This window comes from Mytilus trossulus, chromosome 2, assembly GCF_036588685.1.
Source record: "Mytilus trossulus isolate FHL-02 chromosome 2, PNRI_Mtr1.1.1.hap1, whole genome shotgun sequence".
In the NCBI taxonomy this organism is placed as follows: Eukaryota; Metazoa; Mollusca; class Bivalvia; order Mytilida; family Mytilidae; genus Mytilus; species Mytilus trossulus.
Genome location: NC_086374.1, coordinates 3496545 through 3520037, shown reverse-complemented (window position 1 = coordinate 3520037; position 23493 = coordinate 3496545). Strand labels below are relative to the sequence as shown.

At 31.4% G+C, this 23493-nt stretch overlaps 1 protein-coding gene across 4 annotated transcripts in view; it reads left to right on the top strand.

The window, feature by feature from the left end:
* Positions 1-23493, top strand: part of LOC134704857 (uncharacterized) — a 111134-nt gene that overhangs the window by 47972 nt on the left and 39669 nt on the right. For 3 of the 4 annotated variants that reach the window (XM_063563640.1, XM_063563638.1, XM_063563641.1), the window contains exon 1: positions 1119-1236. The exons of the other annotated variant lie outside the window; for it this stretch is intronic. The gene's annotated coding sequence lies outside the window, so the exon portion shown is untranslated. Of the gene's footprint in view, positions 1-1118; positions 1237-23493 lie in introns of those variants that run through there. 4 annotated transcript variants of the gene reach the window in all.

Sequence of the window (23493 nt, the reverse complement as noted above, 5' to 3'; positions counted from 1 at the left end):
TGGCGGAACATAACAACTAGTTACATCGTTCCGAATATACCATATTTCGTCCTTTTTATAGAAAGAGGGGGAAGAATGAGTATTAGTATAAATAAGAGCAGATCATTGATTTACAAGAAAACCTAACGCACTGAAAGGGGTTTCTGTGGAGACAACTATGAAAAAAGGGACATGAAACTTTATTTTTGGGGAAATAATGAAAATGTATTTGAATTTTGATGTACTGAGGGGGAAGAACAAACTCCACCAGCAAAATTTAAGTTGCATTTCATAGCTCGCATAAACGGAATAAGTTGCATTATCATGCAAATTAAATATTCATAGTAGCCTCAAGATAGGGAAGAATACCCCCTTCTCATGTGGATATTTGCATCAATTCTCTAAGTGGAACTTTGTGACTGGTTGATCAGATCGGTTGGAACTTTTACGCTAGTTTAATAGTTCCGGTTTTGACTTATTTGCAAAAGAGGAACTCTGTAGCTAGTTGCTAAGTTCCCTTTGACTTTTGTTATCAGCATCTTGGTTTCACTTTGAAAGGTTCAAATATAATATATGTTGCACTTTTAGTTGTGCATCAATTCTCTAAATGGAAATTTCTGCCTGGTTGAAAAGTTCCGATGACATTTTTGTACTAGTTTGTTAGTTCCGGTTTTGACTAATTTGGCAAAACGGAACTTTTCAACTAGTCACTTTGCTCTGGTAGAACTTTTAAACCAGAGGAAGAACAAAGTAACTAGTTGATAAGTTTCTCCGGAACTTTTCGGCTAGTTATTTCTTTCCGCCAGGAACTTTTAAACCAGAGGAACAAAAGAGCATTTACATTTACGCAATGTATTGTCTTCAGACACAGACAACGTATCTATCTATCCAGTATAAATTTCTGTTGGCTGCAAGTAGCTAGTAAGAGCATAATTTTCTATAAACTATCCAAAAGGATATTATTGATCTCTATTGAGTTAACAATTCTTTTTCGGTATTTTGATGGACGATACATGTTGGTTTTATCATGAAAGTATTATACTTATATTATAATATTATTTCCGTGATTTTATCAAGAGTAATCTCATAAACAATTTAATTTCTAGTGTTACTACTTGACATTTAATTTGGTGTACTGGGTTTGTACAAGTATGTATATATATCCACTAACTGAGTCCCTTTCCTCAATCGTATAATATCTTAAAGACCTTACGGTTGGATATCAATTAAAAAGACACTATTAAATGTTTATAGCAGGTAAGTGGTATAAAATATTCGTCTTTAATTATTAAATATAAATTAACTCGATTTTTTTCAGTGTCCTGGTGCTAATGATTTGAAGTATACATAATCAAATTATTCTGTTAATAAAGTCACAAACGGGATGTATTATCGACGACTCTGATTTTATGTTAAAAGGACAGACGTAAACTAATATCTATCCAAATAATAGAAGACGGGGAGTCCTTGTTACTTGTAAAAACAATACTATATTGATCTGTAATTAATCCAATCGATCCCAATAATTAGTGATTCACTGGAGAGCATAACCATGACTTATTGATTACCTGGACTAACCTCACCAATACTGTACAATATGTTTATATGAATTTCGGTATAAACAGTATATGGTAATTGATTTATTTCAAAGATATCAGAAAGATATGTTTACAATCAAGAACGAAACTCTGTATAATTGAAAATACCTATAAGAATATATGATGAAAGTGCCAATGAGTCCCCTTTCCATCCAAGTAAAAATTTGTAGAGTAAACCATTAAAGTACGGTCTTCAACAAGACTAGTATAAAACCATTTAAACGAGAAAAACAACGGTCTTTTCTATAAAAAAAAGAAGAAAAACACTTATAAACTACACCAACAATCGACAACTTTTGAACATCAAGTAGTTAAATTCTCTGAAAAACTACATATTTAAGTGCCTTTTTTTTAAAACAAATTAATTCAAACTTCAATAAAAAAACACACTAGGCTAACTTTTGATATCTCTTTCAAAACAACCTCTATGAAGAGACATACAAACCATTAATGATAAGTTACTAGTATAACGGAAAACGTGTAAAAGCAACTGATGCTTGAGTTCTGTTGACATCATTTTATTTATAAAAATTTAGAATTGAAACTTTTCAAGTATTGTGTAGGAAAAAATGTTTCATTTTCCCATATTGTTTTGGTTTCGTGACGTGTAATGAAAGAGTGGAATACCAAAATGTATAAAGAAAGAACATTTGTTGATCAGTGGAACAGTAAGAAAAACCAAAAAGGATGACAGACAAAGATACCTTGGGAACTTTGTTTACCTTATCATACATTTCTGATAGTTTTCAGAGCTATTAACATACTTTCAAGCTTTCCAGCGGCACGTCCCATCACAATGTATATAGCAAGTGCTCTCCTCCCTTCCAAGAAAAACAAGCGGTTGATAAACAAACTTGTTTGTTAAATAGATGTAATTAGCCTAGGAATTGATAAGGTTTTAAACTTTAGGAACCAGTTTATCAGAAAAGGAAAAAAATAGCCAATACCCCCCCCCCCCCCCCCCCCCCACAATCATTCATATTCAAAATTGTTACACACACCGATGTGCAATCTTAGATGAGTTAGTTAAAAAAAAATGGTGGACCAATTGTCGATCATAGAAATACCTTCGAAATAACCATTCACATGTACAATGCTATTGAAAGATTATCTGGGTTGAGTTCAATATCGTAGCAGCTACGTAATGCTACGTAGATTTTGACTAATGAACGTGTACCTATAGACTAGCTGCTACATATATATTGTAAGCAGCTACGTAGCCGCTACGATATTAAACTCAACACTGTTATTTGTCCTTTTTTTTCTATTGTATTCAGAATTGTGTTCCATAACTTGAATCAAAATACACTTTTAAAAAACATTTTATTTATCAAAACAATTTACAATAACTTAATTGTGTTCTTTGAATAAATAACAATGTAAGATAACAATCATTAAAAGATATTGTCAAGATACACCCATCTATACTATACAACAAACGAAACGCACCCTAATTGATCTTGTTGTAATAAAGGTTTCTACAGCATGTCATTATTATGATGGTTGAAATAAGTCAAAAAATTTAAATGCCCTTTCTGAAGTCATTTACTACAAATTCCATGGAATTTTCTTAACTTTAAAATTTGACTTATCAAAAAACATTCATTCAAACCAATTAAATGTGTTTTATGACTAATTTGAAATTGACTTATCATCGACTTTTGAGGTTATCATCTGAAAGTGAAAGTTTAAATAGAAATTTTGTACAACTTCCAGGCTATGCTTAAAAAAAACCATGAATTTGATAACTTTATAAAGAAAAATGCTGAGGTGTGGTGCGTAATTTGAATCGTTAAGTATATAAAATCTCAACTCGAAGGTTGAAAAACATTGATATGAATTTAAAATACACACTGCAGACGACTATTGCGAATCACTAAATTTTGATAAAAGGTATGCACAGTATTTACCTTCGAAGTGTGTACGCCACTTCGTATGAGGCCTTTAGGTGGTATCGGAATAGCATGCTCGCTTCGAGTGAGGGAGGTTGTGAGTTCGAACCTGTTTGGTCAAACAAAACAATTGGAAATTGGTACTATGCTGTTTGTTTGCTAAGCGCGCGGCAATAAAAGAGCTAGTGTAAATACTGGTCAGTATAATGTGTCTGGGTGGGGTGACATGTCATCCTGTGGATTATTGCCTTGTGAACTAGCGCGTTAAATATCCGAATCAGCTTGTCGGTCTAGTACTCAGCAGAATTTAAATCCATATCACATGACCTTGCATCCATTGTCTTGCCACTGGACGTTAAACAGTTATCAATTTACGACTCGCTTGAGACAGTAAGCACTATTGCATAATTTTAACTTGTTGATGAATTAAACTCAGCAAAATGCAATTCAATCTATAAGTTATATTCCTTATTGTATTTCCGTTCCTATAAACTTGATGTGTTTAGGTTAAACATGGGCCTTTGATAACACGTGAATCTTGTTTTAACATAACATTAGTAAATTAAATTCTCTGAAAATTTCAATTGCCTCTTCCTAGAAAACTATTGGAAGTAAAATCGGAAAGTCCTCAAATGAAATCGCACTTTGATCTTAAACTTAACTGAAGATTAGTTTGTAACGAAATAGTACTACAACCATAAGTATCAATAATAATATTTTATGAAAATTTATTCAGTCGGACAGAATTGAATCTGTTGAATCAAAATCATAAAATTATACAGATTATGTGAAATTTATATTTCTATGTTGTGCACAATTCTAACCAATTTTTTATACTTTAATCTTAACTGCCTTTTAATACACTCTTAAGTTCACCGGTAAAGAGCAAATAAATTATCAGAAGTACTATATCCATTTTCGAACCCTCATAAAATTTTCACAAATTATCTGATACTCATCAGAAAAAATCTTAATCTTTGATCTTGTATTTACTACAGAGAGTACTAATTTACCAAACAGTGATAGACCTTAAAGGTATTTAATTTGGCAGCCTTGTTTTTATATCTGGACACCGGTTTAATAATATCCCAGTGGCCTACTCTCGGGAATTATGTCACTGTCAAATACAATATTATATTTATTTACTTATTTTTTAGAAATGATATTAATTGAATGCTTAAACACTCATTTATAATGAGAACATTACCAGTATTATTTTTTTGACTGGACTATTTTCGGTAGATGAAATAATAATAAAAAATTATAAAAGGGGGAAGTCAATAAAAACTGACAAAATTAAACGTTATGGATTAGTAGAACGATTGAAAGACAACTGTCATATTCCGGACTTGGTACGGGCATTTGTTTTTTAACGCAAATGACGTGTTCAACTTGGTTTTAAAGCTAGTTAAATCTCCTACTTAAATGACAGGTGTTTAAAGTTCCATTATATTGGCAAAATTTGGTAACAAATCCAAACAGAGGTAAAGGGTTTGTGCGGCAATAATAGTGATCCTGGAGCAACGCTAAAAACAAGATTTTTAGTTGTTTACTCTCACAGTTTAATTTTTTATTTTAACGATAATTCATTTGAAATGACGTTATTTTCATTTATTTCGGTTTGAGATGTAATGAAAATGAAAGCTACTGCTAACAATGAACACTGTCCTTTGCTGGACTTGACATCTATATCTTTGAAAGGAAACTTGAAATAAAAATTTATGACAAAATAAATGAATTATTATTGTTTTTTGTTAATTTTTTCCATTTAAAGATAGTGACGTTCCCTTGACATCATTTTCTATTGTGTTTATATCTGAACTTGTTCAATTCGCACGTGTATGTAGCAATGTATTCGATTTTAACGAGAGAAATCTCTGTATTACTGATAAATTATTACACCAGGGTTTTCGATATCACAAACTAGTCAACACATTTACTAAACTTTATTATCGGTACAAGGACATAATTCGTAAATATAATTATACATGCAGACATCTCATACGTTTGTGTATTCCATTACAAAGCCCAAATATTTCGACGTTCACCTCAAAAACTAATAAAACCTTTAAACAGACTTATTCAGAAGGGATTTAGTTACGGTACTGATACCATGTCAATAAAGAGTGCATATTTTGGTATGTTTAGTGATTCACTTTAATGGTTTTTGCATCGGAAATAAACGCATTTATTCAAAAAACAGTTGTTGACGTTGTACAGGGTATTTTGCCCAGGCACTTGATTCAGTAAAACATGTTTCTGTGGTATTTTCTTCTCAAATATTTTAGGATGATTTAATACTTCACCCGTTACGGGAGGGATTATACTTGATTTTCATATGATGAAGACATAATCTTTCAATCAGTTCAAATGGGGTCTGAAACTTGCATGTCAGTAACTGCAAATAGTCCTTTGTTAATTTACGTATATCATTGTCGTTTTGCGTAGTTTATTCGTTGTTAAAGTAATTGTATCTTAATTGTTTTATGAACTGTAACTTACAGTCTTAAAGTGCTGTCATTATATACAAAAAGTTCAAACTTCGGCAATTGTCAACACGTTAAATATAAGATATAAATCAATGCTCAGATATCAATTGTGACGACAGAAAAAATTGACCCATTTTTAGATTTTATTACAAATCAATAATTTCAAAATTTCTGAAACTTTTACTGTGTCTGCAAAAAATGAGATGTTGGCACTTATCCTGTTTTATCAAAATTAATTGATTTTATTACTTCTATGTAAATAATTTCAATCTGTATATTTGTATGACTTCATGTTTATATGTGTCCCAATAGTTGTGTGACTAAAGGCTTATATGTGTCCCAATAGTTGTGTGGTCTAGATGATAGATTGATGAATATGATTAAATGTCGAACACCTTCGTGCAATGAATATAAACTTTGTTAATATTGACATGCTGGTAAAAACGAATGGACTAGTATCTGATTAACCGTGCGATCTAAACTATTAAACGAGAAGACCTCATTTTGTGTGACGCTTCTCTTCTTTCCACAATAAATTTATAATTATGCTTCTATGTCATATAGGTATAATGCAAAGTCGCATTTGTCATCCTCACTTATGATAATTTTGTTTGTGTTATTTTGGGAGAAAAACGAAAATAAAGGCGTCCGGATATTGATTCCGTCATTAAAAAAAGTCATAGACAAGACTTTCGTTTAGGTAGGACGGTTTGAAATTATACATAATTTTTATAGGAACTTGAGGACAATACTGCAGTACAATATTTTTCGCGTTTTTCTGTATTCTATGAGCATACATATAGTATACATAAAGTGTTATAATATAAGAGACCGCCGTTGATAAAGTAAACTTGGAATTGATAGTAAATAGCAAGTTCACTTCATTTATAATATTATGTATGTTCATAGTATACAGAAAACTTGGTAGTGATAATAAATAGCAAATTCACTTTATTTATAGTACAGTGTATAATGTGTGTCCCTAATATTTGATTAACTGTGCATTTGCATTCAGATATCGCAGATCGAATGATTCGTCCATAGTGTGTTAATTCACGTTTGTTGATTGAGTTAAGCCTGCCAATTGATATTTTATCGTGTGTTTTTCTATGTTGTGATGTTATGCTATTGTTTCAGAAAAAAGGAGAAGGTTTGGTACCATTAAAAGGTTTAATCCCGCTGCAAATGTTTGCACCTGTCCTAATTCAGGAATCTGATAAACAGTAGTTGTCGTTTGTTTATGTATTTTATACGTGTTTATCGTTTCTCTTTTTTTATATAGATTAGACCGTTGGTTTCTCCGTTTAAATGGTTTTACACTTGTAATTTTTAGGGCCCTGTATAGCTAGTCGTTCGGTGTGAGCCAAGGCTCCGTGTTTAAGGCCGTACATTTACCTATAATGGTTTACTTTTATAAATTGTCATTTGGATTGAGAGTTGTCTCATATGCACTAACACCACATCTTCCTATATTCGTGTACGTAATACATTTGCATGTGTGAAATAAGTTTTATAAATCAGAGGATATGGAGAGCTCTGTGACGTATCATTTTTGTAAAAAAAATCACTATCTTATGAAATTGTTATTCTAGTCCGATGATTTCTCTCTCATTCTCATGACTTTTATGCAGTGTAAACAATGTAGGTTGTGGGAGGCTGAAAACAGACACTGTCCGTATGTACTAGTACTACTCTACTAATACTAGACAGAAATCGCTGTAATACACCCTCGTTTGCCGAACTATTTGAGTGTATCGCATTCAAATTCCAGTGACGTATTTCTCCGTCTGTTAATGTTTCAATCTCCGATTTGCCATCCATTTTGCTCATAGACAAACAAGAACAGCAGGATTAACTTTATTTTCGTCAGATTTATCAGAAAGTTATAAATACGTGGTCAGGATTTATTCAAAATGTAGAAATGCCTCCATATTAAAGTGCTATTGAATATGAGGATATTTGGAAACTCTTGTATTCGTTTCAAAAATAAACCATTGTTCTACTCTCCTTTTTTAAAAAGCGGTATCACAACTATCCAGGACATTTGGAATTAAGAAACTACGGATTTCATTAGCTGTAATGAAATTTATAGGAAACTGATTGATCGGAGAAATTGTATTTCCGAATTTTCAAAAATTAAACAGGCAATTCCTAATTTAGAAATTAAAAATACACAATGGCAACTTGTATTCTTAATGCTAAGCCTTTCATGAATATATTGATACAAATACAAGCAGTGTGGTTAGTATTTTTGAATGTTTGACAATATTTGCTAACATTGGGTTCTATGTTTATTGAACTTTTGCACGATCAATGACATTGCCAGCTAACCTGAGCTAAACGCTAAACATTAGCGGTATTATTTAATAAATACTTTGTTTAAATGTTCAAGACTTTCATGGAGGAGACTGTATTGATTACAAAATGATCAAAATAATGAAATATGTACATGTATGATCTACACTTTTGGTTTTGGATACATTTGTAGCTAGGAGGAGAACACATTAAGTTCATTTCTTGTTGATTTTATTTGTTATATGGGAGATATTATCACAGAATATGTAGGCATGTATGCATGCACCCTTTATAGGTTATATTTATGTTACTTTGTGGTGGATCTTCCCTGTACCATCAGTAAACTATTTGATTAAATGTGAAAATTGTTAATCAGATAAGAAGATATTATATAATGTCTGTTTGTTTTGTTCGCACTTTGTTGTAACTATGACGAAATTCTTTTCATCTGTCATACAGATAAAAGGTTAAGCAAGTTTAAAACCATTTGTTATTGACCATTTTTTCTATAAGGAAATGCCTGTACCAAGTCATTAATAAAGTTGTAACCCATTCGGTTGATGTATACGAGCTTTTGATTTAGCCATTTTATAAATTGATGTTAAATTTTGAATTCTAATTGAAATTTGGTAAGATTTTGTTTACCTTTTTCACGAAATGCAACACGTTTATGAACATATGACTTGCAAATCATTTGTAATGTCTGTTTGCCATTATATCATCAAAGTAATGCATATATTTTCCCTTGTCCATTTGCTTTTTTTTTTCAAACATTGTAAACTAAAGGTTATATATCATATCACTGAATTAATTCTGCTAATTATTATATCAAGGAATATAAGGTGATTGAGTTACCATAGATTATTAGTAAAAAAATGTACATTAATAATAGCAACTCTTTCCATGTCGTCATATTCATTTCTGTGAACGTCTTGTATATTAGAGAATGTAGCAACATTTAAAGGAACTTTGCATAGCAATTTAACACACTTAAAACACACTTTTGACTTATTTAAGAGAAAAAAATCTTGGTTAGAACAAAAGACGAAATTTTGGAAATAAACCTATAGTTTCCTATTCAGGAGTTATTTTAAAACCTTGATGAATAATTCTTTAAAATTGATGCGACTGTCATATAAGTGAGAGGTTTACCGCTATTAAACCAGATTCGATCCACCATTTTCTATTCTGCCTGAATATGCATGTACCAAGTCGGGAATATGACAGTTGTTGTCCATTCGTTTAATATTTTTTGTCATTTGATTTTGCCATTTGATTAAGGACTTTACGATTGAATTTTCCTCAGAGTTCAGTATTTTTGTGATTTTACTTTTGACAATATCTTATGTAAACATTAAATTCCAAAGTTCTCAATTCACAAATTACCGACTCTTAGATCTTGGGATAAACTTTTACCAAATTTGACATTTAAAGTATTTACAGTTTTGACTTAATTCATTTCACCACAGTCGACTTCATGACTAGATAATTTAATTGAGGCTAAGGTTTTTTTAATCATCAAAAAAGTTGAACTTAATAACAATATACAAGTCGATCAAGGACAGTTGCCACAAAAAGTTTTGTGTTTACTATTGTCTTTCACCCATGGTTATCCGATCGAATGATTTAAATAGATAAAATATAAAGAATATCCCATTCACTTCTCACATGGTAGTCACTTATCATTGACATTTCCCTTTATAGGTTTCATTGAAAACTAAATCTTTTGACTGTTAAAGTGGACGATCACAAGCTTATATAAATATTTTGTGCCATTATATGTATTACAAATCTGTTTTTTGTGACATATTAAAAAAAAGAATTTTTGAACATTTAGTGGAGATATTAGAAAACATTTTCATTTAACTAGATATTTGTAACCACTATACAATTATCATAATATTTGATTAGGCGTGCTTCAACACACATCAGTATTTTGATATGATATTTCAATACTGTCATTTTTTTCAAGAGGAGTGTTATTCTTTTCATTAACCTTGAATTTCGGGATTTCATTTTCGAATTTCTGTACCCTACTTTTAGTTAACTTGTTGTCGCAATATCATATTTTTATTTTCTTTATGTCATTAAACTGCTTTTTATTTGAGAAGTGTTTATACTATTCGCAAAAAATTCCGAATATTTATTTCAAAACCTAACATAAAATATGTCTGTAAATCCGTTACATACCTATGGTGACATATGTCCGAAAATCCATTTTATCCAATTAATATATTTGCTATTGCTTTCACGAACAAATAAATATGGTTTATTAATGTTTTGTTTAAGAGCAGGGTTTCTTGAAGATTATCTTTATGATCGTAAGGCTTTGTTCACGCCAAACGTAGAATTCTATTAACCTGTTTACGAGTAGTTTCGAGAAATGAACACCATTTCACAATAATAACATAAACAGTTTCTGTCACAATTTTAATTCCCGTATGCGTATTTCGACAATTGAAGCTCTTCTGTTATATCCGAAGCCAAAATAGTTGGACAAAAAGCGGAAATATATCTATGTTCGTACCGGAAATTGTCTACGGAGTAGGTGACACCGTCTGGGACTGAAATTACTCCATCAGTAGTAATACCCGATGCACGGAAACAATATTAATGCACCACATTCAGATTTCGATAATTAATGTTTCTTTAGTGATGATCGAAACTAAAATAATTGATTTTCTAAATTATAATACAAATTTTGAAGATCAGATCAAAACAAATAGGACATAATGTATATACATTTCGTATATACATAACGTATATACATCTCATTCCTACATGAGTTTACTAAAAGTAATGAATTAGAATTGAAAGTTTCTCTTTTTCAGAAGTAAGGCAAAAACTTACTATTTATCTTGGGTTTGTTTTTAGCAAAAAGATATTATTCAAATAATTTCACATTTTTTTCACAAAAATGGATATAAGGCTTTTGATTAACTAAATTTTGAAGTTGCTAATGTTCTACACTATGATTACGTAATTAGATATAGGAAGATGGGGTTTGAGTGCGCAAATGAGACAACTCTCCATCCAAGTTACAATTCAAAAAGTAAACCATTATAGGTTAAAGTACGGCCTTCAACACGGAGCCTTGACTATCACCGAACAACAAGCTCTTTATATAATATGAGCTTTGTCAAATAAAATATTTCAATTGATTTAATTTTCCATGACAGTTTACTTTATTTATTATATAAGAGAAATTTTCCAATATCTTTCCCAACTTAAGTTTATTTTTGGCATCTCTTATCAAAGTACGACAAAACAAATGCGTTCAGCAAATTAAATACATATGAAACGTATGCAGTTCAGTCAGGTTTTGATTATTTTCCTGGTGGGTGCGTTGGTTTTTCTGTACCCATTTGTAGGGATGGTTATGGCCAAATTTTATAAATATTTTAATGTTTTATCATGTTCTGAAACCCAAAATCTCGTTTAATGAGATATCCCACGTACAAGACCTACATTGTCTATTGACTGAATGTGTTTTAAATTTAATGTAAAATTGTTTTATCAGTGGGAATGTGTAGTGCATGGCAAAATTTTGTGGGGACATTCGATGTTTGCTATACCACTGTTCATTCCACCGGAATTTATGACAATACCACTGTATCAATCAGAACGAATTTTTTTGCAGTGCTTTAAGATATGATTTTACTTTGTAGTCGCGTATTATTTGTGAAAATTTTTCAAAAGGCGAACTTTCAGTACAAAGTCAATAATAATGCACGCTTGTGAAGACCAATCTTTCTAAAGCCTTAAATATGCAAATGAAAGATCCAAAATCTATACCAATATAGAACTAATTTATAAGATTAGAGCATATCTATTGATTGACAAATTTTTATTCGTTATTGTAAACAAAATGAACCTAAAATATCTTACATTTTTTCCCTACCAAGTTTACTCCTATTACTTTTTATGATGAGGACTGGTCATTGTTATTGTATCTTAGGCAATTTAAATGGATTAAATTGTTATTAGTTTACTCCAAACTGTTTATAATCTTAATACATGACTATTGGTCAACAGAACGTTTATGAATGTTTATGGTAACTAAAATGACCTTCAAACTGGACACTGGACCAGTCAATTTTATGCTTTATCAATGAAAGTAAAGGTATCAAAGGTAAGAATTGCTATTTTCATATTCTACTGTTGCCTTTATTTATCTATTTCACAAGTTTCCTAATTCACTGTAGATATGCCGGGTGGAGAAAATTTACTTATACGTCGTTTGTATTCCATTAAACAAGTCATTGTTTGAAGAGAACTGCCGAAAAAATATAATTTAAGCACGGCTACTCTAGGTAAAATTATTTATCATAACAAAAAAAAATGCATTTTGGTTTACTTTTTAAATTGTTATTTGAATGGAGAGTTGTCTCATTGGTACTCACACCACATCTTCCAATATCTATTTTTAGTTTCATTGACATATGTAAATCTCAATTAATCCTACACGTATGTAGTCAGTAAATAAAGTCCTACTATGTCCTGATATGCCTATTTCTTGGACATCAAAAGTCAGTTCGATCGTTGAAAGGTCAATTTCCTCTACCTCACAAAATCTTGCTAGGCACTTTAGTATATATAAATAGTTTAAATGTTCAGGTCACTTACACAACACCGAGTCAAGCTCAATGAGACGACGGTCACAGTTAGTCACAAAGTGTAATACATCCCTATATATGTGCAATTCATTATAATTAGTAAGGTTACGTCTCAACTTTTGACTTTTTATTTATTTGGAGAACTACTGTGTTTAAACATCCGTTAACTGGTATTTCCTATTGAATGATATATTGTATAGGATGACCTTATCGATTTTGGATAGAATCAAAACATGAGGTATAGTAAATGTGATATTTTTGATTGAAAGTTTAATTTTATTTTCTATCATCATGTTTCAAATATTTTGTTATGATATAAAATTAAAAATATTAGTAGTTAAACTATTCTTTCACAAATGGAGTGACGATATGCGTTGTGTCCCATTTAAGAGATATATCAATTATCATATACAATTTATAGATCTGTGTTTTTTTAATTGGCATTAGGGGTGATAACGTATGATAATTATTTGTACCAATTTTAATAAAACCATCAACATTGAAAAAAAAATATTTGATAAAATACACCGCAAAAAAATGCCGTTTTTTTCCTTAAAATGAAGAAACTTTTTAAAAAAATAATTATTTTCAGAGAACTGAAGCACATATTAAAATCATTTATATGTGAAGAAGATTCTTATAATGTTTGTACATAAAACCACTCGCGTTTATCTTTAAAAATATAAAGTTCGGTTGTCTATCTAACAAAGCGGAATTTGGAGTAAATGTCTTAAATTTTAATACTTTTAATTCTTAAAGTAGCACATACATGTATATTTGTTATAACATATTTGAATAGCTTAGGTGGAAAAAAGCTAGTATGCAAATTTTCGTAAACAATCATCATGGGATCGAAACCGTTTTCGTATGTTTATATTGTGTTAAACAACTACAAGTATTTTATTTCTTTGATATCCCCAAAATAAATGAAGTATTTTTTCGTTGCAGTGTACACAAACTTTTGGCGTTTACGAATCAGTTTTCTTTTAAATTTTTTCACGTGTCTGTTTACTTCAAGTGTTATTTTGATTAGTTTATGTAAGTATTTCATAAATGTTTTTTTTCTGGTTTTGATCTTGGTTCTCATTTCAAAAATTTTTTGTAGATTGATAACCTTATGAAGGTAAGGACAATCTCTCATCTATTATCCATACACTATATCTTTAATTTATGTTTTTCAATAAAGAATAATGTCCTTGATATGGTCATGATTATAAATCAACTGTTTACAAAACTTTTAATTTTCAAAATACTAAGGCTTTTCTACCGCAGGTATAGATTAGCTTAGCTGTGTTATGCAAAATTTTTAGGAAATTTTGGTCTTCAATGCTCCTCTTATAAGTACTTTTTTGGGCCTTTTTAATTTTTTTCTATTCAAGCGTCACTTAAGAGTCTTTTGTAGACGAAACGCGCTTCTGGCGCAGATAGAAGATTTCAATCCTGATATCTATGATGAGTTTATTCACGGTTAGTTTGACAATTCGTACAATTATAAATCTACCATTAATTTGCAAACATGGCTACTTGATTGATTATTAAAAAAATTCTTGCAATTATAACGTTAAGGAAATTAGTGACCTTATGCACGTTTTATAAACTAAGTCTAACATATGATTTTCAAAATATAATACAAAAGTTGAAGAAGGGATCAAATCAAAAGGACCCAAAATATATGTGCTCATCCCTACATCAGTTTAAATGATCTGAAGTAACCGAAAAATTGAGATCTCAAAATAAACCAACTATTTGTGAAGTAAATGAAATTGAACTGAACATTTCGCATTTGAAGTAGTAATGAACACACAAACTACGTTTATTTTTTTGGGGCAGATTTTTTTTTGTAGATGATTCAATTTATTCAAAATAATGTCCCCAAAATACTTCATATGGGGGTTAAAAAAAATGTCTGTTTCCAATAAAAAAATAAAACAGAATTATGTTTAGAGGACATCATGTGTGAATTGTAAAATGTTGGGTGTAAGACTTCTTTGATTATTTGTCAGGTTGCGTATGTTCTACACGTGGACAATGCTATGTTCTATATATTATAAGTGCTTTGTCCAATCAAATATTTACTAGCATTTGATTGTCCATGTCAATCAATACAGTTCACTACATTTTTTACACGACTAAAATGTTCAAACATCTTTCCCAAATTAGTTTATTTGTCATCTTATAAAAAAAAAAAAAAAGAATATACATACAGTAAAATACAGTTAAGTTTGAAACACTTTGAAATTAAAAGTACATATGAATTGTATGTAGTTTCAGCCATTCTTAATTTATTTTCTTTACAAATGTGTGGTTTAGTAAGCGCAAAATTTGACGAAATGTTCATTCAAATGGATTATAAATATTCCTAATTTTTAAGGTATTATTTTCACTCGCCCACTTTAAACATACAGGTAAACATTGATTTATCAATGGGAAGGTAGCATAGATTTTTAATAGTTTAAATGTTTAATTTTATTTATTACTTTAACAACATAATTAAATCTTTATTTTAAATATTAGCTTGCTACAACAACCGTCAGGAGTCCAAGCTACCCCTGATGTTCCCTGTTACATTCCACAAATCACTAGTTTTTAAATGTTTTATTTAGGTTACTTACACCACAATATAGTCTAGGTCAATGAAAAGACGACCTTAGTTTAAAAAAAAAGTACAATATCCGACGTCTGGGGAAAATTCAAATCGGAAATTCCCTTATCAAATGTCAAAATTAAAAACTCAAACATATCAAACGAATGGAAAACGACAGTCATATTCTGGATTTGGTACAGGCATTTCCTTATGTTGAAAATGGTGGATAAAATCTGGCTTTATAGCTAGCCTAACCTCTCGTTTTTATGACGGTCGCATTAAATTCCATTAAATTGAAAACAATATGTAAACAAAACAAACAGACATAAAGGTAACCATGTCATTACTATGCATTGGTGTTAAATACCAATAATACTACATTTTAATTTTGGGGGTCAACTCGAAAAGCTTATATAATCAACCATTGTACATGTAGTAACTCTTATTGATGCATTTGAGTTAATTTTTTAACAATAAAATATTGGAAATTTATTCCACAATAAACTTACGAGGAACATGTAAAATCAAGATCAGTATTCATATATATATATATACAACTCGTCTAAACATCAACCCAACAATGTTAGATCTGTAAATTTGCTTTCGCAAATTTTTGGTTCTTCCCTCGCCGGGATTATAACCCATGCTACTGTGATATCGTGACACCAAATCGCCTGCACTGCAGCCGTCCCGCTAGACCACACGACCAGCTGGGCTCTCAAAAAAAGAGCTTTCGCTGGCCGTATGTTACCTTTCCACGTCAGTTTTAATCTAGCGGCGTACTACAGTACATGATATATATGGCATGAAGATGTCACTGACTCAGACGTACATATATATATATATATATATATATATACAGGCATTTTCTAAATTTCTGTTTGACTGTCCCTTTGGTATCTTTCGTCCCTCTTTTCTAAATTTAGGCATTTTGTATAATGCCTGAAAACTTTAGGCGATTTGTAAAATGCCTGAAAACTTTAGGCATTATCTTAAATGCCTGCAAATTTTACAAAATGCCTTGAAAAAATGAAGGGCATTTTAAGAATGAAATGTTAAAATAAACAAATAAAAGCTTTGAACACCGGAGCAGATCTCATGATAATTATTGAATTAAAAAAGATGAGTTTAAATAATGTTATTTATTTTAATGTTAAATAATGTTATAATAAATTATTTATCATTTCTCAAAATGTTTGGATGACAGAACTGTTGCGCAAAATTTGTCCTGATTTTTTTCAAAACCATTAATTGGCGTAACATCTTTTATTTTACAAAATTTTTAATCACGACAGCAATCAGATATTGTTCGGGAAGCGTCGATACTCAATCGTTTCCAAGCGAATTTGTCCCGATAATTCCGTTCCCAATCCAATTCTACTCCGATTCGTATCTTTCACATGGTAAAATTTGATCGGGTCTGTGACGACTGCGTCCCGATTCTACCAAATGTAATCCGACAGAGTCCAGACAGTGACCAGACAGTAAACCGACGCTGACGGAAGTTATTCGTTTGAAAACTGTCGGCATATTCGGGATAATCCGATACTGTCGGAACGTAATCCTATCATGGTCCGCTCTATCGCATTGCAAATTAACTCATCATAGATACCAGGACTAGATTTTGTATATACGCTAGACGCGAGTTTCGTCTAAAAAAAGATTCAGCGTGAGAAAAAGGCTTTGTCTGGTTTCAGTCCTTTTGCTTTCTGTAATGGTCGGGACTCTGACGTTGGTATTATTGACGAATTTCGTATTAATGCCTGTTAATGACTGTTTCGGAACGGTTTCGGCAAAATCGGTTCGCAATCGACAAGATCTGGATGCAATCTGGACTCAATCGGCAGAAACGGGATTATCGGGACTTGTTCGCTTAGAAACGGTGGAATATCGGTGCTTCCTGAATACTATCTGATTGTTGTCGTGATCAAATTATTATTTTTACAAATTTTAATTTAAGTTTGAATTTCCATCCACGATTCACAGGATCTTGATCAGACTTTTAATAAATTTTAATCGGGAATGGTCCTGTCAAGAACGGTAGTAAAAATCGTGAATGTGTGACCCCAGCTTAACTGTCGGGGTGCTTCGCCGAACTATTCAGACCCTTTCAGACCCGTAGGAATCTGTTACGAACTTAAACGACTGCGTTCAGACAATGATAGGACATTCCAGATAATTGAGGATAGTAATCCGACTTTTTCATTTTTCGTGTCGTATCGCTGTCTTATATCAAACGGGAGCAGTAATCGGCAATGTGTGAACCCCGCATTACTTATTATAATTGCATCGTGATCAACTGAGGTGATCAATTATGCATATCGGCACACAAGGACATTATTCTATAAATAACCGAAACTTTTGTAATTGTGTTTTGTATAAGTCATAATAAGAAGGCACAGGTAATCACGTTGAATGTTTAGAAGAATTATTTAAGTTGACACGGTTATGAAATTCGAGGGACATATCGCACTTGCTGATTTTCCTCAGTTGGAAACTAATCCTTAGGAAAGAGATCTGATTGGAAAAAAAGATATAACCAATTAATTTGGATTATTTTTTTTATTATTTCGGAATTAAACCAAGAGAGTTGCGCTAGGGTAGACCATGTGTAACAATTATTACTGTTGCACGATATCAGAATGTATAGTCGAGGGGATAATTATAAGGGTGGAAACCACAAAGCTTATGAAATCAATTATTTGTGCATGTGAATATATATTTTAGTGTCTAAACATAATTTAATGGAGATGTGAAGTATACATAAATTTTAATTACAGGCAATGGTTTGATCAACATATAAAAAGCATTGCTTCTAAATTTCAAACGGCGCACGTCTCTTACAGTTTAGTGTCTTCTACAATAGACATATTATGTCATAACAATATTTTGTAGCTTCTAACCCGAAAGTCCACCTAGAGATAGATTTTTTTTAATAAATCTAAAAACATATTATAACAAAAATGAATTATTATAATAAACGAAAGCAACGGACAGAGTCAGAAACAAACGTCTTATGCATTTGAGATTTGCGTTTTAAGATTTATTGCCTATCTACGTTGAACATGTTATATACGAAAAAGAGCAAGAAAATATAGATACATTATACTGTATTTGGAAATGCATGTTTTATAGAGAAACTGAAAATCATAAATACATATACAAACACTACAATAATAACACAGAAAGGCGTCTACATGTCAACATATAAACGCTCTCCCCCAAAACAATATGTTTATTTAGCATGTATAGCATTGAGGGTAAAAACGACTAATGCCTGATTGTATTCCAAATATCGGTCAAATTCGTCATGTGGCAAAGTGAAATAGAATTTTGTCGAACGCTTAAAAAGTTACGTTGGAAAAATTACTTGTAAAAGGCACAAACATCTTTGAAGAAATTTCAATTCTTTCATTTTTGGGACCCTTTATAGCTTGCTGTTCGGCGTGAGCCTAGGCCGCGGGTTGAAGGCCGTACTTATATTAGTTTACAAATTGAGAGTAAGATTGACAGTTGTCTCATTGACACTCATACCAAGTCTTATTATATATATTGAGTGGTATATAGAGCTGTTTACGACAAACTAAGTAAACGATTTTAATCAGATACTTTCTTTATTTTGAAATGTATTGCACATTATGGTTTGTCGACATTTGTGCTAGCGCTGTTTCCTGTTCTAAAATAGTATGGCATACACGGCCTACTTTCTTTGTGCTTACTAGGAGATTGAAATTTATGCTAGCTTTATGGTCATCGTGTCTTTGCATCGGCAATAAACACATTCATTCTAAAACAAGTTGTTTGCATGATAAGGATTATGTTCTTCTTATATATGTTATGATGGTATGATACTAAACCCCAAACAGGAGAGATTGTGTTTGATTTTCATAAATGAAAGCACACTCATTCAATTAGTTCAATGAGGTCTGGGGCTGGAATGGCAGTAACTGTATATTGATTTTCATATATGAAAGCACACTCATTCAATTAGTTCAATGAGGTCTGGGGCTGGAATGGCAGTAACTGTATATTGATTTTCATATATGAAAGCACACTCATTCAATTAGTTCAATGAGGTCTGGGGCTGGAATGGCAGTAACTGTATATTGATTTTCATATATGAAAGCACACTCATTCAATTATTTCAATGAGGTCTGGGGCTGGAATGGCAGTAACTGTATATTGATTTTCATATATGAAAGCACACTCATTCTATTATTTCAATGAGGTCTGGGGCTGGAATGGCAGTAACGGTATATTGATTTGAGATATAGGGGAGGTTTTTAGATCTCACAAAACATGTTTGACCCATCCGCATTTTTGATCATGGCCCTAGTCAGGAGCCTCGATTTGCACTCTGTTAGCAGAAGTACTTGTCTCAGAAAAAAATCCCTATATACCTTAATAGAAGACTAAGGTATATTGAGACAAGTTCCTTTGTTTGTTAGTCTGGTATGTTTTTAGTGTAGTATATTTATATGTTTTGGAGTTTAGTATGACGGACGTCCATTTTCACTACTTTGCCCATTTATAATAAGCAATCCGTCTTCATTTTCAGATGTATTGAAACATCGCCTTTAAAAAAACAGTTAAAGAATGTAATTTAAAAATCTCAAAATCCGAATTGGCAATTTAGTATTAAGTGTTAAAATGATTTGCTTTTTCTCTGAATTTGTTTTTAAATGGATCGGGATTTTCACTGAACAAGGAGATATGATAAACGCGATAATATCACTTTTTTTCAATTTTCAGCTACTCGTTATCTGCCCAGCCAACTGTTTTTATGTAAATCAGTTGATCAGAAAGATATAATCATTTAGCAATTCCACCAACAGTTGTTTTCCTTGTTACCTTGCTAGAGTAGTTTCTACGTATTTAATTCACTTTTAATCCGTTAGAATATCTTCAATATAAAGAAGCTAGATTTTTTAGTATCTTATAAAAAGTAAAAACACAAAAATACTGAACTCCGAGGAAAATTCAAAAAGGAAAATCAAAAATCAAAAGGCAAAATCAAAAGTCCAAACACATCAAACGAATGGATAACAACTGTCATATTCCTGACTTGGTACAGGCATTTTCTAATGTAGAAAATGGTGGATTGAACCTGGTTTTATAGATAGTTAAACCTCTCACTTGTATGACAGTGTCATCAAATTCCATTACATTGTCAATGATGTATGAACAAAACAAACATACTCAAAGAGTAAAAATCTATGTAAAGTCTACCCATAAATGATAGAAGGTTTTCATTACTGGTGTTAAATTGCGCGTTTGAAATTCGCACAGGTAGACATAAAAATAATTTTGTCGTATGACGGCATACATCAATGCAGACTCACGTAAAGTAGATATAACAAAAACCAGACTTAACAGTAAAAGTAATAATAAATAAATAAAATAATGGTGTGGTTCAAAGTATGACGGGATACATAAGTACAGTTTCACGTCAAATTTATATATCATAAAAACAGACTAAACAGAAAAAGTAGTATTATTGAATAAAATAGTTTTGTCATTCATAGTATGTCAAGATCCTTAAGTAAAAGTATAATCAATCAATAAAATAATTTTGCCGTTCAACGTATGTGGTGTTACATAACCACTGAGTCACTTCAAATGAATATCTAAAAAAGACATATAAAAGAATTCTATAATACGTAATTAAGATGATAACAACCGTCAGTACGCAAAATCTATACGTAAAGACCAACTTGTATTATTTGTGAAGTTGATACGGAATATTTATCAACAAGTTCTGTGTATCTTCCGATGAACTTTTTTAGAAAAAGGACGAGACGTTCTTTGACATACCCCTGGTTCATCAACTTTTTGCTCAGACACTGGTGACGTTTTACAAAGTCTGAATAGGAGCTGCAAGCTCTTGAATACCTAATAAGTTGGGAAATGTATATTCCATATGCAGGTGAAGTTGGTATATTACTACTAAGGTGGGGGAAATTGGTAATTTCAAAATTAAAATCGTCTCGTTTGTCATAGATTCTGGTACTGAGATGACTGTGTATGTCAAATTCGAGGTATAAGTCTAAAAATGAGGCGGATGAAGCCGTGTCTGTGGTCTCTTTAATTTCTAGTTCTGGTGGGTATATTAATGGAATCCAATCAGAAAAGTTCGGATTGTTAATGGAAAATACATCATCAATATATCTGAAAGTGAAATTAAATAACCTGGCTTCTTTGATCTTCTTGTTTTTGACAAGTGTCTGAAGGAACTCCGATTCATATGAAAATAAGAAGAGGTCAGCAAGGAGAGGCGCACAGTTCGTTCCCATAGGAATGCCGACAATTTGTTGAAAAAGTCTACCTCCAAATTCAACAAATATGTTGTCAATAAGAAACTCCAGCATCACTTGTTACTCTGTGTAGTATGTTTTACCCTTTTGTTCCTTATTAACAAAATATGCCTTATGGTATCCCAAAGTGATAAATTTATAGCGTATGCTACCATTTTTATGATGAAAAGCATTGTGGATTATTTCTTTTAGACGGTTTTTCAATTTCACATGGGGAATGGTTGTATACAAGGTTGAAAAATCAAAAGTTTTAATAGAACTTATTTCAGAAAAAGACCGAGATTTAAAATTATCCAGAAGTTCTTTAGAGTTTTTCAGAATCCACATATGGTTAATACCACTACGTGAGTAAACAGTTTCACAGTATATCTGAAGACCCTCTTTAACTGCGGACAGAATTTTAGTCAATCTAATGGACAATTCTTTAGTAGAACAAGCAGATGAGCCAGCAATGTACCGTTGTTTGTACGGAATTTTGTGAAGTTTAGGTATCCAATACAAACAAGGTAAAAAGAGGGACGACAGATGCCAGAGACACAGTCAAACTCATTAATCGAAAATGACAACGTCATGGCTAAAAATGAAAATGACAAACAGAAAAATAATAGTACACATGACGCTATATAGAAAACTATAAACTGAGAGTGTTGGCACAAATGCATACATGGTTTCCTGAGTTATAAAACACAAGCTTATATCAAAACGACCGGTTATTGTCTTATCTACCCTGTTCGAATCTTGTATTTCTTTTTGTTAGTGCCTTTGAAAATATCTGTCAGTAACTGGGAGTTCTCTCAGATATGTACTTAGTGTACTTTTGTTGTTGAAATGTGCCTTTTAAAGTCATTATCTTCTATTTTATATTTACTCTTTTTCATATACTCTTAATTTATTGTTTTTAATTTTTTTAAATGCTTAGAAATACTTCAGTCTTTCTATCCTCGTCAGAGTCTCATATTACTTTTCATTGTCCTTTGTTATGTTAGGTAAAACATGTTGTTATCCTTTCGTTTAATGTGTTTGAGCTTTTGATTTTGCCATTTTATTAGGGACTTTCAATTTGAATATTCCTTGGAGTTCAGTATTTTTGTGATTTTACATTTTGCGTTTTTTTCAAAATGTCCTATGTTAAATTTGAATAGGAAAGTATGTCTGCAATATCATCGAAATGTAATTCCTGTATGTACGGTTAACTTACAAAACTCTGACGGCGCTCAATTTTACTTCCTGCTTTGAAACGTATTCAGATAATGGTAACTTTGGCGTTACTCATAATTATACATAATTCATATACTGTAAATTTCAAATGTAAAAGCAGATATTTCATCGTTTGAGGTAATGAATATGGATTAGAAAGTAAAACAGAAATTGTTAGACCCTAAAGAGAAGTAACGTATAGAGATTTTATTTTATTTAAAGTGCAACCTGATACAATATACATGAAATTACAATTACATTTCAATACATTAGCAATAGTATACCATATCAGCCAGCCTTTAGAGGCTTATGAAGCACTAACAATATTCATACAAGATTATAAACATACAAAGAATATATATTAACTCGATTATTCATTCTGAGATCTGAGGTTGTTTTAAGTTTTTATAAAAATATTTCTCTCTTTTTTAGTGTTTGTTCTTTTACATCATTGCATAAGTGGTGGTTTTAATATGTTAATTGTGAAATTCTCATTTAAAATAGATCTGTAATATAAATATGTATAATT